General features: G+C 38.1%; 1 protein-coding gene across 10 annotated transcripts in view; it reads left to right on the top strand.

The window, feature by feature from the left end:
- Window positions 1–16,004, top strand: part of NCOA2 (nuclear receptor coactivator 2) — a 306,182-nt gene that overhangs the window by 54,393 nt on the left and 235,785 nt on the right. The gene's annotated exons all lie outside the window — the stretch shown is intronic.

The following is a 16,004-nucleotide window of genomic DNA, read 5'->3' as shown; positions in this document are numbered from 1 at the left end:
GGCAAATTGGGGAGTGTGACCTGTAAGTGGGTTGTAAAATTAATTTAGTGGATCATGACCAGCGTTAAGAAAACTGTAATAGAAGAGAATAGAAAGGATGACAGTATGTTACATGGGGTAACAGTAATTACTTTTTTGTTGCAGTTGTTGTATGTATTGGTTCATGGTGTGAAATGTATTTCTTTTTTTTTTTTTTGAGGCGGAGTCTCGCTCTGTCGCCCGGACTGGAGTGCAGTGGCCAGATTTCAGCTCACTGCAAGCTCCGCCTCCCGGGTTTCCGCCATTCTCCTGCCTCAGCCTCCCGAGTAGCTGGGACTACAGGCGCCCGCCACCTCGCCCGGCTAGTTTTTGTATTTTTAGTAGAGACAGGGTTTCACCGTATTAGCCAGGATGGTCTCGATCTCCTGACCTCGTGATCCGCCCGTCTCGGCCTCCCAAAGTGCTGGGATTACAGGCTTGAGCCACCGCGCCCGGCCGTGAAATGTATTTCTTAACTACATGGTGTTTACTATGAGCACTTAGCACAGCTCATAGAACATTCAAGATAATAGGTAGTCAATGAATGTTTAACTGCACTAAATTTAATTTAAACTTATATAGGAAAAAATTGCACAAGTAATTTCAGAAAAGTTTTCTAACACAAAATGGCATTAGGAAAATTGGTAGAACTTTACATGTTGTGCTGGAATTATCTTGTTACATGCCTGTGACCTTCTTGGTCTGTGGGGACTTAGCTTTAATATCAGTGTGCATGATGGAAGAGCCTGATTTTTAGAGTCAGAAAGACCTGCATTCTAATTTTGTCTCGTGACCCATATAAACTTTTGGATATTGACCAATATTTTTCAGCACTCTGAGCGCAAATTCTTCATTTAAAAAGGACTAAATAATAGCACTTACCTAATGATAGAGAGAGGGATCAATTCTTTTTTTTTTTTTTTTTGAGACGGAGTCTCGCTCTGTCGCCCAGGCTGGAGTGCAGTGGCTGGATCTCAGCTCACTGCAAGCTCCGCCTCCCGGGTTTACGCCATTCTCCTGCCTCAGCCTCCCGAGTAGCTGGGACTACAGGCGCCCGCCACCTCGCCCGGCTAGTTTTTTGTATTTTTTTTAGTAGAGACGGGGTTTCACCGTGTTAGCCAGGATGGTCTCGATCTCCTGACCTTGTGATCCGCCTGTCTCGGCCTCCCAAAAGTGCTGGGATTACAGGCTTGAGCCACCGCGCCCGGCCGAGAGAGGGATCAATTCTAAACACCTAATACTTTGCCTGGAACATAGTAGATGCTTAATAAACATTCAATTAATTAAAAGGGTATAAAACATAATTGAATACTAGTATATATTTTAAAACACTGTTTTGAGTATCCAGGAAAAAGTATGAAGTGTAAGAGTAATTAAATCACATCCATGAGTAGAAATTCCTTGTTATCTTTTGAAAAATTGAAAAAAGGCGTAATTGTAGAAGATTGCTTCCTTTAAAAAAAAAAAAATTGCCCAGTTAGCATAATATGCAAGATACAAACTAGAAATTAAGTGAGCCAAAACCAGAGTTAGTTACTTGGAAAGATTAAAAGTGAACCCACACTGGGTGCGGTGGCTCACACCTATAGTCCTAACACCTTGGGAGGATGAGGCTTGAGCCAGGAGTTCGAGAACAGCCTGGACAAAATAGCAAGACTTCATCTCTACTTAAAAAAAATTAGCTGGGGGTGGTGGTGTGTGCCTATAGTCCTAGCTACTCTGGAGGCTGAGGTCGAGGGATTGCTGGAGCCTACGAGTTCGATCTTGCAGTGAGCTATGATCTTGTCATTGCACTTCAGCCTGGGTGACAGAGCAAGACTGTCTTTAAAAAAAAAAAAGAAAAAAAGAAAAAGTGAACCCAAATAAATGCTCTCAAGTCAAGAAACCTAGATAAAGATTCATTAGTAATTATTGAAATTGGTTGATACTCATGTGTCAATTATATACTCAGGGATGAAAAAATAGGGATATGTTTAGATGGAATCTTTATATAAATTTTCTTTTAGAATTAGAAGCAGACAAAACTTTAAAGAGGAGAATATCCTTGTTTTAATTAGCAAACGAGTACAATTAGTTGATAAAATGGTGTTCACTCAAGAGTTTTCAGAGAATTAATAGGTAGAGTTATGGAGTTGTTGGCTAAAATGTATAACCTGTTGCTCTTTATATCAATCATGTTCATATAAAGGTGGGTTGTCGGTATATGTTTACCGTGGTTTCAGTGTCCTCTCTAAAACTCATGTTGAAATTTAATTGCCATTGTGACAGTATTAAGAGGGATCATGAAGAGGTGATTAAGCCATGAGGGCTCTGCCCTCATGACTGGATTAATGTCATTATTGTGGAAGTGGGTTTGTTATTGCAACAATGGGTTGTTATAAAAGTGAGTTTAGCTGTCTCTTGCTCTCTCATGCTCTCTTGTCCTTCCACCTGCCGCCATGGGGTCATACAGCACAGAGGCCATCATCAGTTGCCAAGCATCTTGATATTGGACTTCCCTGCTTCCAGAACTGTGAAAAATAAATTGCTTCATAAATTACCCAGTCTGTGGTATTTTGTTATAGCAACACAAAATGAACTAAGACAATGTCCCATTATAAGAAAGTTTGTAGAGGACTTACAGATAACCATGGGTCAGCTTGTCTTGCTGTATTTTTAACACTCAGGAGTTTAGAATAAAACAAATCGCTGAATTTGGTTTTGTAAACCAAAAACCTGAATGATTGGTATACTGGAGTTATTGAGGGGATTATGGAGTATGTTGAAGAGAAACAGTGAAAATAATTTATATAAGCTTTATAAAGTCTTTCAAGGTTCTAATCTGAAAGGAATAAAATCTTTTGTGTTACCATAGGATGGAGGAGAAATGTTTATTCATAGAATCACATTGATATAGTTAAGTAAACATCAGTTGTGAACTGTCACTCTTTAGAGAAAAAGTGTATTATGTGGGTCCCCAAGTTGGGACCAGTCTCATTTCACATTTTAATAAATGGTGTAAAAGAAGGTGTCTGTAGTCAATTTTCAGCTCTTTTGGATAGTGAAATATCCCAGGAAAAAACCTCGCTGCAGATAATGAGTGAGCAAAAAACTAAGTGAACTCATGTGAGATAGTTTTCAGTAGCATATTTGGGGAAAAAAAATCACATGAATTACAATTATTAACCGAGGAGTCTTGAATTTAGTTAAAGTCAGGAAAAGAATCTGTAAGCTATAATAGATGATTATAGATACTGTGCTAAGAAGATCCACAGTGTGCTAGACATTTTTTGAGAGTATGGGAACAGTAAGTTATCTCGCCATTATTCAAACCCATACCTTATACACACCCAAGATAAATACTATATGTTCTGTTAAATAAAAATAATGAAGTGTCTGGCTATGTAACAGTATACTAACAAATACTTATTCCTTGGGGCTTTTAATACTGAGGAGGAAGCGGAGGAGGAAGATGTAATTGAGGTTCTAAAATGGGACCTTGGATGAATTCCTCAAATTCCATCATGCTGGAATTGTGGGCAGAGTACAAGTGCTTCTAGGAATTTAATAAAAGTCAGTTTAAGATAAATATCTTGATTATCTATTTAGAGAGTAAGTTAGTGGAAATTAGTACCACAAGATGGGAGATAGACTGAACAAATTTTTTATGAAAATTAGATTCACAGATGATACATACATAATAGAATAGTAAAGAAAATCTGAGATATTTAGAATGTATTTTTTCCTATTTGAAAAATGACATGAAGATCTTCATTTAGTGTCAGAATCTAGGATTTTTGGAAAGCTTAGGAGTTCAAACTAGGGAAGTATAGTTGGTTGTGACTGGAGACCACTCAAAATGTATAGTGGGGTTATCAATACTTTTTATCAGGTGAAGGAAAAAGCTTCCTTCTATATGGAGTTTGCTAATAGTTTTTTTCTTCTCTAGTTTGCATCTGTTGACGTGATTATACAGTTTGGCTTTTTTTATTTATTAGGGGATCTCAGGTAAAAATTCATAGGATTTTTAAAATTTAACTTGAGATAATTTTGGTGACATACTTTTCTTTAGAATATTACCCATATGTAAATTTGATAATGTCTGTTTCTCTAGAATATTACCCATATATAAATTTTCAAATATTGGCATAAAGTTGTTCATAATATTCTTTTTTATTGTGACAGCTCTGTATCTATGGCTGTAATTATGTCATTTTTCATGTGTATATGTTTTTGGGTTTTTTTGCTTGATTTTCTTGACATCACATTTTAATAGTAGGGACTATACTGTTACTCATCATTTTACCTCAGATATAATACTCACACATAACAGGCTCCAGTGAACTTCCAATGAATGGAATAACCTTGACTTTAATTCTTCTGTTTCTGGCCATTCTTCTCTGTGTCCATTGCTAACTTTCCTTCCCCTTTCCCTCCCATCCCCCACCACCATGCCACCCACATTTTCAAATTTTGTCCTCTCTTCTATGCCAGTATGCCCTTTTTATTTAGTGATCTTATGCAATCCAAGCTTTGCCTTCTCTTATTTAGATAGCTCCCAAATTTATAACCTTAACCTGACCTTTTTTCTGAGCTTTAACTGCTGGCTTGACGTTTCTCCCTGGGTATCTCCTTGCTTCCGCCTTCAGTGCAGCACAACCAAAGTGAAACTCCTTACTTCCTTCCACCCAAACCAGTTCTTTCTCCAGATTTCCTGGTTTCTATTAATTAGCACTGCCACTCACCCAGGCTCAAAATGTCAGTCATTCTGAGACTCTTCTCTCTGATCTTACTTGTGCTCATCTGCAAAGCTGTACATTCTACCACTACAACCTCCCCATATGTATATATGACCTCCCTTTTCATCCCTTCAGCCACCACCTTTATTCAGACCCTCACTGCCTTGTACCTGGAGTACTGTAACACCTCCTTGTCTGATTGAATCTAGTTCATCTGTTACACTGAAGTGAGATTAAATTTGCTGAATACAGTAATTTTGTACCACTCTTTAGCCCCAAATTATGTAGTTCTCCTCACAGCTACTAAAATAAGAACCAACTCTTTAGCTTTCCCAGGTCTTCCATAATAATGCCCAAATATACCCATCTTGACTTGTCTTTCCCTTACTACCTTACTGGCACCTGTATTCTAGCGTAAGTGTTTTATCTCTATTGTACTTTTTAAAGTTTCTGCTCAACTGTTTGCTCTTCAGGTAATGCCATTTCCCTTATCTCTGCCTGTTGAAAGGAAGCTTGTCAAGGGTAATCTCTTAGATTATTTGCTAGGCTTTATAACCCACAAAAGTATTCTATTTAGGGCACCTACCTCACTTTGTATTGTAGCCAATTGTGTACTTGCGTAATAGTTCAGATTATAAGGCCCTGGGAGGTAGGAACTATTTTTTATTCAGCTCTTATCTTTTTATCGCTTTAGTAAATGAGCATGGACAAGAAATATTGATTGAAAATAATTAAAATGATTACAGTTGTTTTTCATTTCCTTCAGTGAAATTTCCTACATGCTCTTCTTAAGAAGTTTAACTACTCCAATGCAAATTAACAATACAGAAGTCCAGTAAATTTATCTATTTTAGAGATGTAGCTGCATGTGTACAAGTCATGTTTTTGGAGTGTTTTGTGTTACTTTTCTAACAGGTGCTATCTTACGGTATAATAAGGCTTCTGCTTGAAGGGAGACCAGAGACATTATAGTTGAGGCACTGATTGATTCTGCTGTAGTGGGGCTAGTTATATCTACCCCTCCACTTGTTCTGGATATTTAAAAATTTTTTTTGGGCCGGGCGCGGTGGCTCAAGCCTGTAATCCCAGCACTTTGGGAGGCTGAGACGGGCGGATCACGAGGTCAGGAGATCGAGACCATCCTGGCTAACACGGTGAAACCCCGTCTCTACTAAAAAATACAAAAGAACTAGCCGGGCGAAGTGGCGGGCGCCTGTAGTCCCAGCTACTCGTGAGGCTGAGGCAGGAGAATGGCGTAAACCCGGGAGGCGGAGCTTGCAGTGAGCTGAGATCCGGCCACTGCACTCCAGCCCGGGCGACAGAGCGAGACTCTGTCTCAAAAAAAAAAAAAAAAAATTTTTTTTGAGACAAGGTCTCACTTTGTTGCCCAGCTGGAGTACAGAGGTGCAATCACAGCTCATTGCAGCCTTGACCTCCCAGGCTTAAGTGATCCTCTTACCTCAGCCTCCCAGATAGCTGGGACCACAGACATATGTCACCATGCCCAGCTCATTTTTTTTTTTTTTTTTTTTTTTAAAGACGGAGTCTTGTTCTGTTGCCCAGGCTAGAGTGCAATGGGACGATCTCGGCTCACTGCAACCTCTGCCTCTTGGGTTCAAGTGAGTCTCCTGCCTCAGCCTCTTGAGTAGTTGGGATTATGGGCACCAGCCACCATACCTGGCTAACTTTTGTATTTTTAGTAGAGACAGGGTTTCACCATGTTGGCCCGGCTGGTCTCGAACTCCTGATCTCAGGTGATCTGCCTGCCTCAGCTTCCCAAAGTGCTATGATTACAGGTGTGAGCCACCATGCCCGGCCGATTTTTTTGTATTTTTAGTGAAGACAGGGTTTTGCCATGTTGCCCAGGCTAGCATTAATATTTTAAATTTTAACATAAATGTACATGTGTGTGAATTCAATGTGGATAAATTTAAGAAGTAAATCCCACTATCATAGTTTGTTCCTTAATCTGTAGAATGAAGATGATTGAAAGAGATTAAATTTTGTTCACATTGAAGAAAACTGTTTTAGGCCAATTTAATGTGACTCTGCCATTATATTTTACATTGATGATATTGTCAATTATTAAAATGATGCCTTTATAGTTGAAAAGTCATGATTAACCTGTCCATTAGCTTGTCAGCAAACTGAACTAATGAAATTTCCTCACGATAAAAGATTCGGGAATACAGGGAACAGATTCATATGGAAATTACATTAAATGTTAATTTCTGTCATTTACAAAAATTAGGTTTCTCTGCAACCTAACAGGTTGAGTACTTGTTAGCTACATCTTGGTTCTCTAACTTCCACTCCTCACTCCCTGCCTCCCTTCCACAGGTATTTTCGGTAATATGACATAGGCAGTAGGCTGAGAACTAGCAATGCATTGATGAATAACATAGACTCAGAAGCTGCCTCATTGAGCATCCACTCAACTTCTTGGATATGTGTGATAAATGATGTTGTTTTGTAAAATAGTTTCTTATGACAATGTTTATCTTTTGAAAGGAAAAAGGCAGGCAACTCAAGTTCAGATTGATAGTCATTTCAATAATAATCAAAAGTTTAAGCTTCAGCAGGTATTTTAAAAAATTACTGAGCTCAGTGTAGATGTAGGCCTTAATCTGAATCCCTTTGCTTATCTCTGTCAATAGGGATGTTGTGAAAAGGAGAAGTAATTAATATTTAGCAAGCAGTTTGATATTTACACCCAGTGGCTGTAAACAGTTATTAAAAGCCATTGCATAGGTCAGGATGGCAGGTTCAGTGGCTTGGCCAGGGCGACGGCTAGAAGAGCACCGTCTTTGCAGCTTCAAAGAAGGAGATGCATGTGAAATTATTCTACTCTTGATGAAACATTTTCTTATTAAATGCTTAGAGCTAGGATTTTGTCTGTAGATTTCTACACACTTCAAAACATCCTGAGAAATTCAAGTCCTGTTTGTGAACACCAGCAAGTTGATTATTTCTTGATTAGGATATTTTATATACAATACTATAGATTCTAATTCCACTTAGTAAAGAGAGCTCCCTGACAAGGCCTGGAAAGGTCATTTTGTGAGACTACAACAATTACAGCCATTCATTGTATTTGGAGACAAGTACTGGGGCTAGGGTGGGAGTTGCTGTTTGGTGTACTGGGAAGATTGTTGGACATGGGACCCTGGTTCTAGCTGCCTTCTAGCTTCAGCTCTGCTTCTGCTAGCTGACTGCCTGAACTTAAATCATGTTTTCCTCTATCCTTGGGCATTGTTTGATTTTAGGCAAATCACTTAGCATCATTTTGCCTAAATTACTTAAACATTTTTGAGGGTGTTGGACTAGATGCTCTTTCAGATCATGTCCAATTAAAAAAATCTGTGATTTGTAGAGCAACAGTAGCAGACAAATACTAGGCAAAATAAGTTGATGAGAAGTATTTAGTGCTTGTGCAGCATTTAGGATTTTATGGCTAAAACAAGTCTAAATTATGAGTGATTCATCATTTTAATAGGATTTTACAAGGTACTTGGAGTGGATCCAAGCATTATATGTATTTCTTTCAGAAGTCAAGGTTTCGTTACTAACTGCTGCTGTTGTTTTTGTAATCCCTCAGACCCCTTGTAAAGAGAGAAGATAGTACATATTGGGTCAGTTGTTGAGTGGATGTGCTGTTAATCCTGTGGAAAAAATTACATGTCTTTGAAAATGCTTTGAACTTTTATCTGGCTGAAAAAATTACATTTCTAAATCTGAAGACAACTGTGAGCAGAGAAAAACTTTATGAATCATGCATGATATATTTACAAATTATTTGAAAAAACTGTCTGTGAAGGTCTTTGGCATGATTGTTTACCCCTAGAGTCCCATATGTCACACATTGCCTGTTTACCCCTGGGGAGTAACCATATTGCATTATTTGTGATCCTTTGGAGTTGTATGAAGGATAATTTAACTTTTCAGATGTGGTTAATATACAGGCCCTCATTCCTAACTATTAACATACGTGGCATGACAGGCTTAAATGTTTCCAAGCGTGATTGAGGAACTTGGACATTAAATTACTCTTAGATTATCTTGACCACTGTAATTTACTACAGAACTGCAGTTTGGGCGTCAACACTTGAAGAGAGTATGTTAACATGAACTCCACTTGAGACACATTTTACATTAAATAAATTGTCATCTTGAGACAGTTAAGTGTTTATTATTTTTTAAAAATACAGTTTAGAACTCTTTTGTCTTTTGAGTGTTTGAAGTTTTGTTAATAAGCAGGCCTTGATTTACATAATCCTGACTGATGTTGTGAGATATTTACTGTAGCTGGAGCATTCTCTCTCCTGCTCATGGAACTTTCCTCCCCCCAGTCTTGCTTTTATCCCTGTCCTAGTCCAGAGAAGCCATCTATCTTTGATCCACTTCACAAAATAGAGTCTCATTTTCCTCCAGAAACAGCTCACCATTAATCAGTGCATAAGAGGGCCCATTTAATACTGCTGCTGTTGTTTGCAGCAAAAATCCTTAAAGATCTAGAGGGTTTGCTATTAATGGAGACATAAGAGAGGCTGTGTTCTGTTTTGTAGCGGACCAGAGGAGAAGCAGATGAGGTGGGCAGAGGTAGCAAATGAGGTGAATTGAAAGAGAGGCGGGGCCGGGCGCGGTGGCTCAAGCCTGTAATCCCAGCACTTTGGGAGGCCGAGACGGGCGGATCACGAGGTCAGGAGATCGAGACCATCCTGGCTAACACGGTGAAACCCCGTCTCTCCTAAAAATACAAAAACTAGCCGGGCGAGGTGGCGGGCGCCTGTAGTCCCAGCTACTCGGGAGGCTGAGGCAGGAGAATGGCGTAAACCTGGGAGGCGGAGCTTGCAGTGAGCTGAGATCCGGCCACTGCACTCCAGTCCGGGCGACAGAGCGAGACTCCGCCTCAAAAAAAAAAAAAAAAAAAAGAGAGGCGGAAGGCTGGCTTGGGCCGAGAACTGCTTGCTCTTATAGCTCTGTGGGCTGCTGCCCCGCACTCACTGTTCCTTAACCATGGCTATCTTCTCTCAAGCTTAGTACCTACCCTCAAACTTCCAGTCCCCATCTGGTCTTCAGCCATTCTGAAACCTTCCCCACCTCTTGACCTCATTCAGTGGGAGGCACTGCCCCACTGCAGCAAGGTAGAGAGTCGATGGATTCCTGATGCCCCCTAATTGGAATTCTGAGTTTTCTCACGGAAATGTTTGTACTGATGCCAGTTAGTTCTTATAGAACTGTGAGTGTACTGTAGTGCTATACAGATAGAATATATGGGTTTAAAAGGCTTTTGTTGCTGGTCATAGAATATATAGATTAAAAAGGCTTTTGTTGCTGGTCTGGGGCAACCTAATAATCATTTATGACATTGTTCACATGAGTGTCCCAGGTTCTAAACAGTCAACCTAAAATGGATTTTTGAAACACATTTTTCTAGGAAGATTGTATTTTCCCATGGAACTCATGTTCAATTGTCTTCTCTCTCACTTTTTTTGTTTTTTTGAGACGGAGTCTTGCTTCATCACCCATGCTAGAGTGCAGTGGTGTGATGTTGGCTCACTGCAACATCTACCTCCCGGGTTCAAGCGATTCTCCTGCCTTAGCCTCCTGAGTAGCTGGGATTACAGGCACCCGCCACCATGCCTGGCTAATTTTTGTATTTTTGGTAGAGATGGGGTTTCACCATGTTGGCCAGGCTGGTCTCGAACTCTCCTGACCTCAAGTGATCTGCCTGCCTCGGCCTCCCAAAGTTCTGGGATTACAGGCATGAACCCCCATGCCCGGCCTTCACTTTTTCTTAACCCTGAATTAGAATGAAAATTTCAGGTGATACTTAGATCCGTAATGAAAGAGAAAGTAGGGATCTTTTGTTCTTAGAATGTCAAGTTGGCCCCCCATTTTAAAGTGCTATAAATAATCACTGATTATTTGATTTTTTTTGGATCAACTTTGAAATGGTACTGGTGTGGAAAGGTTCATCTATTATTTTAGTTTTTTGTGACCTTCTAAGAAGGATTTTATATATGACAGGATGGAACTTAAGAACCTGAAAAGGCATAAGTAGAAATTTTGCACTGATTTCATTTATTAGAATGCAAGTTTTTAAAGGAATATTTGATCCAAGGGTTTGAATAAATTTCAGTTCTACTATTGACTTTGTCCCTTGAAACTTTTTACTAACCTATGGAGTTACAACTTTAGGCACTTGCTAAGTATTTGCAGTGACAGTTGAAATAATTCAAATTTATTGACCATAGGAGGATACTAAATATTTATCTTTCCTGTTTAGTGCCTGTAGTGAAATAGAATATAAGTTAATGGTTAATGGCTTATAGGCTGTTATTTCTGAAATATTATCTTCATGTACTCTAGTGATATCATTTATATTTTGTATGTTAAACAGCATATTTGGAATCTACCTTACATAAATTTTGCAGCTTGGGTAAAAAAATATTCCAGGAGAGATTTTCTAACCATGTAGGGATGTGTATGTGTATGTGTGTGTGTGTGTGTGGTGTGTGTGTGTGTGTGTGTGTGTATAATTGCCAAAGAAGAAAAGTGTGTAAGTTTGGGCTAGGGAGAAGTCCTTTTAAAAAAAAAAAAGTAGTAATATTATATATAATATGTATTCTGGCACTCCTGCAGTATCTAGTGCGTTCTAGAATGTCTCTGCTTGGCATTACTTCAGCATGTGACAATCTGTGGCAAGTATGTTAGCCTAGTATAGAGATGACCAAATGAAAAATGTGTTTGTAGATGTAGAACCAGAGAAGGAGGAAGCTGAAGTATTAATGCAGTATTAAACCAAAAGTATTTTAACATGAAAGTAATTTAATTTGCATTGGTATAAACATTAAAACAAGAGGCAATATTTTTATGTTTTAAATTTTGAGGGTAATAATTTATAGAATTCTTTTGAATTTTCTGAAAACTTCAAAGTTGACTTATAAAAGCTACTTAGTAAGAGAAGCTTTGATTTTCTGCAGGCCTCAAAGGACTGCCTTACGGTTTATTGTTTTGTTTTGCTTCCTGTTACTTTAATTTTCAAGATCCTGAAAGTGATTACTTATTGTGGTTAATTTAAGTAATCCAGATATTTTGAATTTTAAAACTATGAGGACCTTAATGTCATTCATTTGTCAAAACAGATAAATAATTTAGAAGTGGTTGGTTGGCTGAATAATTACTTATGCATGTAATATCAGCTTATGTGAAGTATTAGGTATATTATCGAGTTCTTTAGTATGGATAACAAATTTTAAAAATACATCAAATCCTATCAGCATTTTTTAAAAGTTTAAAAATTTGTTTTTAGGAGAAAAGAATCCTCAGAGTTTTTTAATTAGTTATATTCAGAAGTTGTCTTAGATAAAAAAGATGTGTATTGAAAAAGTTTTTGTATGGAATGTGGCATTTGCACAAAATACATTGAGTAGACAGCATGATATTGGACATGTATTATTAAGTGGAATGCATTTGAGTATTGGAAAATTCATCCTAAGGTCTTTCTTTTGTTCCTTTTGTGTCTTCCAGTATTATGGAAGATTGTGTAGCTTATCCCCTACATTTTGTTACACTAAAATTTAGCATTCACTCATTAAAAGAGTATAAACAAGCCAGTAATATTTTAAGTACTAAATAAGAGCTTTCATGAGTAATATTTGTTCAAACGAAGTTCATTGCTGATTAACAAAGCAATTAAGTTACTTTTTTCCGTCAGGCATGTGTCATTGCAAGACAGTTTTAACAACTTTAGTTATGGACAGTTAAATGGTGTATATTGTGTATCATACATGTGTATATTGAGGAACTAACATGTTTATAAATTAGTTGAGGCAGCAAGACTTCGTTGACTGTACCCTTGTAGTGTTGGCCCGTTTCATAGAATTTTAACTACTGATTTATTTTTATTTACTTAATTTGTTTTGAGACAGGGTCTTACTGTCACCCAGGCTGGAGTGCTGTGGCATGATTATAGCTTATTGTAACCTCAAACTCCTGGGCTTAAGTGATCCTCCCACCTCCCAAGTAGCTGCGACCACAGACACGTGCTGGCATGTGCTACCACACCTGGCTCATTTTCAAAGTTTTTCTAGAGATAGGGTCTCACTATATTGCCCATACCAGGTCTTGAACTCCTAACCTCAAACTATCCTCCCACCTTGGCCTCCCAAAGTGCTGGGATTACAGATATTGAGCCACCATGCCCAGCCTATTAGTTTCTTTTTTTTTTTTCTTCAACTTTTTAAGTTCAGGGGTACACATGCAGGATGTGCAGTTTTGTTACATAGGTAAACATCTGCCATGGTAGTTTGCCGCACAGATCATCCCATCACCTACGTATTAAGCTCAGCATTCATTAGCTATTTTTCCTGATGCTCCCCGCTTCCCCCAACAGGCCCCAGTGTGTGTTGTTCCTCACCATGTGTCTATGTGTTCTCATCATTCACCTCTCACAAGTAAGACCATGCATGCAGTGTTTGTTTTTCTGTTCCTGTGTTAGTCCATTCATGTGTTAGTACATTCATGTCCCTGCAAAGGATATGATCTTGTTCCTTTTTATGGCTTCATAGTATTCCATGGTTTATATATACCATATTTTCTTTATCCAGTCTATCATGTTGATTCCATGTCTTTGCTGTTATGAATAGTGCTGCAGTGAACATATGCATACATGCATCTTTATAATAGAGTGATTAATATTCCTTTGGGTGTAACCCAATAGTGGGATTGCTGGGTCAAATGATATTTCTGACTCTAGGTCTTTGAGAAATTGCCACACTGTCTTCTACAATGGTTAAACTAATTTACACTCCCACCAGTAGTGTAAAAGCATTTCTTTTTCTCTGCAACCTCGCTAGCATTTGCTGTTTTTGACTTTTTAATAATAGCCATTCTGACTGACATGAGATGATATCTGTCTCTTTGTGGTTTTGATTTGCATTTCTCTAAGGATCAGTGATATTGAACTTTTTTTGATACGTTTGTTGGCTGCATGTATATCTTCTTTTGAGAAGTGTCTGTTCATGTCCTTTGCCCACTTTTTAGTGGAGTTGTTTTTTTCTTATAAATTTGTTTAAGTTCCATGTAGACTCTGGATATCAGACCATTGTCAGAAAGATATATTACAAAATGTTTCTCCCATTCTGTAGGTTGTCTGTTTACTCTGATGATAGTTTCTTTTTTTGTGCAGAAGCTCTTTAGTTTAATTAGATCCCATTTGTCAATTTTTGCTTTTGTTGCAATTGCTTTTGGCGTTTTCATCATGAAATCTTTGCCCATGCTTATGTCCTGAATAGTATTGCCTAGATATTCTACTAGGGTTTTTATAGTTTTGGGTTTTACATTTAAGTCTTTAATCCATCTTGAGTTAATTTTTGTATAAGGTATAAGGAAGGGGTCCACTTTCAATTTTCTGCATATGGCTAGCCAGTTCTCCAGAACCATTTATTAAACGGGGAATCTTTTCCCTATTGCATGTTTTTGTCAGGTTTATTGAAGATCAGATGGTTGTAGGTGTGCAGTTATATTACTGAGTTCTCTATTCTGTTCCATTGGTCTACGTGTCTGATTTTGTACCAGTACCATGCTGTTTTGGTTACTGTAGCCTTGTAGTATAGTTTGAAGTCAGGTAGTGTGATGCTTCCAGCTTTGTTCTTTTTGCTTAGCATTGTCTTGGCTATTTGGGCTCTTTTAACAGTTTTTTTTTTTTTTTTTTTTTCTAATTCTGTGAAGAATGCCAATGGTAGTTTAATGGGAATAGCATTGAATCTATAAATTACTTTGGGGGCAGTATGACCATTTTCATTATAGTGAATTTTCCTATCCATGAACATGGGATGTTTTTCCATTTGTTTGTGTCCTCTGATTTCGTTGAACAGTGGTTTGTAGTTCTTCTTGAAGAGGTCCTTCACTTCTCTTGTTAGCTGTATTCCTAGGTATTTTATTCTCTTTGTAGCAATTGTGAATGGGAGTTCATTCATGATTTGGCTTTCTGCTTGCCTATTGTTGGTGTATAGGAATGCTAGTGATTTTTGCACATTGATTTTGTATCTTGAGACTTTGCTGAAGTTGCTTATCAGCTTAAGAAGCTTTCGGGCTGAGATGATGGGGTTTTCTAGATGCTGAATCATGCCATCTTCAAACAAAGACAATTTGACTTCCTCTGTTCCTATTTGAATACCCTTTATTTCTTTCTCTTGCCTGATTGCCCTGACCAGAACTTCCAGTACTATGCATAATAGAAGTGTTGAGAGAGGACATCCTTATTTTGTGCGGGTTTTCAAGGGGAGTGCTTCTAGTATGATACTGGCTGTGAGTTTATCATATATGGCTTTTATTATTTTGAGATATGTTCCTTCAGTACATAGTTTATTGAGATTTTTTATCATGAAGGGATGTTGAATTTATTGAAGGCCTTTTCTGAGTGTATTGAGATAATCATGTGGTTTTTGTCTTTAGTGCAGTTTATGTAGTGAAGCACATTTACTGATTTGTGCATACTGAACCAACCTTGCACCCTGGAGATGAAGCGTACCTTGAAGCCACCTTGATCCTGGTGGATAAGCTTTTTGATGTGCTTCTAGATTCAGTTTGCCAGTATTTTATTGAGGGTTTTTGCATCGATGTTCATCAAGAATACTGGCCTAAAGTTTTCTCTTTTTTTGTATTTCTGCCAAGTTTTGGTATCAGGATGATGCTGGCCTCGTAGAATGAGTTAGGGAGGAGTCCCTCTTTTTCAATTTTTTGGAATCGTTCCAGTAGAAATGGTAACATCTCTTCTTTGTACCTCTGATAGATTCAGCTGTGAATCTGTCTGGTCCTGGGCCTTTTTTAGTTGGTAGGCTATTTATTACTGCCTCAACTTCAGAATTCATTATTGGTCTGTTCAGGGATTCAGTTCCTTTCTGGTTCAGTCTTAGGAGGGTGTATGTGTCCAGGAATTTATCCATTTTTTCTAGATTTTTCTAGTTCACTGCATAGAAGTGTTTATAGTATTCTCTAATGGTTGTTTGTATTTCTGTGGAGTCTGTTGTGATAACCCCCTTATTGTTTCTGATTGTGCTTATTTGATTCTTCTCTAGATTTTCTTCTTTATTAGTCTAGCTAGCAGTCTATCCATTTTATTAACTTTTTCAACAAACCAGCTCCTGGATTGGTTGATTTTTTTGAAGGGTTTTTTGTGTCTCTGTCTCCTTCAATTCAGCTCTGATCTTGGTTATTTCTTGTCTTCTGCTAGCTTTGACATTTGTTTGCTCGTGGTATAGT

Source organism: Trachypithecus francoisi, unplaced genomic scaffold (genome assembly GCF_009764315.1).
Source record: "Trachypithecus francoisi isolate TF-2019V2 unplaced genomic scaffold, Tfra_2.0 Lachesis_group7, whole genome shotgun sequence".
NCBI classification, from domain to species: domain Eukaryota; kingdom Metazoa; phylum Chordata; class Mammalia; order Primates; family Cercopithecidae; genus Trachypithecus; species Trachypithecus francoisi.
This window is presented reverse-complemented; position numbering and strand designations above follow the sequence as displayed.